Source organism: Papilio polytes, unplaced genomic scaffold (genome assembly GCF_000836215.1).
Source record: "Papilio polytes unplaced genomic scaffold, Ppol_1.0 DF824102.1, whole genome shotgun sequence".
Taxonomy (NCBI): domain Eukaryota; kingdom Metazoa; phylum Arthropoda; class Insecta; order Lepidoptera; family Papilionidae; genus Papilio; species Papilio polytes.
Genome location: NW_013525102.1, coordinates 137,575 through 138,942, shown reverse-complemented (window position 1 = coordinate 138,942; position 1,368 = coordinate 137,575). Strand labels below are relative to the sequence as shown.

Below are 1,368 nucleotides of genomic sequence, written 5' to 3'. Positions count from 1 at the left end.
TTCAGCCGTTTAGGCTCCAAACTGTAACAAACATCCATCTAAACTTTCGCATTTATAACATTAGTAAGAAGTAAGATTAGTAAGATTGAGATTCCCCTAGTAACAGCGAAACGCTTTTTATAAAGCTCTCTAACGAAGTGCATTGATAATTTTGAACTAGATTCTATGTACAGTAAGAAAATTATAACTTTAACTTTTTTACTTTTTTAACTAACAATTTATTCACAAAGATAAAAATCGAAATAACGATATGAAATTTCAAAAACCAAAAATTTCAGTATTAAAATGTATTTATTTTATTAAAAACTACAAGCTACATATAAATACAATTTATTTTAATTATTATTAATGTGCTTTATTTAAAACTCGTAATATCATTATGGAGGTAGATAGAGAAAACTTAACAAATTAACACTACACTGTCTTAAGCGATAGGGTTAAAAAACTAGTGCTGCTGATATGTCAGTGATATTCACAGCCTTTTGGTATCAGGTACATCATTTAATAGCGATTCCTTCCACGGGCCCAGTTCCACCAGTCGTGGGCAGCAATAGCGGTCAAAGGGTTAACGGGGCACTTTCAGCCCGGGCAGGTATATTGACTTTTGGGTACACACACTTGTCCATTAAACACTTGGTCTGTTGGGCAACTTAAATAAGTTCTAGAGCCCAACACACAGAAATAGTAACTTTTACACTCGGTTCCCGGTTGCAGGAAAAAACCTTGTTCGCATTTTGTGTCACTATTTTCGATAATGTCCGTCCTTTGGCCCCCGCATTCGTGGCGCGAGGGCTCGACGCACGCATGACCGTCGAAGATTTTTCCTCCGAGGCACGATAGAGTTGCCAGTCGATCACCTCCTTGACAATAGAAATATCTGAAACATAAATAAGCATAATTTAATTATATTTCGAATAAGTATAGGATTAGACTTGTCTAAAATGTTCAGAAATAATTCACTACTTATATGGCAACGGTTCGACTTTAATTTGCGATCTGGCTTCTTATTTGTATTCTTTTTATATTTCGGATTATTAAAACTACTTCCTTTATCAAATGGTCTGAAATCAATAATGCTAATTTTGATATTTGCTTGCATTTATTATTAATATTTTTTGTTATTGATTCTTGATTTTCATTTATGTTACTGCATTTTAAAATAATCATATTTTCTACATATTTTGTCGACCTCAATAAACTCTTATCTTGTTAAATTGTTAAACTATTTTTATGTTTGTGATTCGCTACAGTCGATCACAAAAAGTGTTATTGTGTTAGTTTACCTGTGACAGCTGGTTTCGATCTCGGCGTGGTAGCCGTCGGCGAGGTCGAGGCAGGAGTAGTCCTCGCTGGGGCAGAGGTGGCGGC

General features: G+C 34.9%; 1 long non-coding RNA gene across 1 annotated transcript; it reads right to left on the bottom strand.

The window, feature by feature from the left end:
- Positions 1-276: 276 nt before the first annotated feature.
- On the bottom strand, positions 277-1,368 carry LOC106099556. The gene is made up of 2 exons (XR_001225385.1): positions 1,284-1,368; positions 277-877 (listed from the first exon to the last, which is right to left on the bottom strand). It is a non-coding gene; the product is annotated as an uncharacterized LOC106099556 (long non-coding RNA).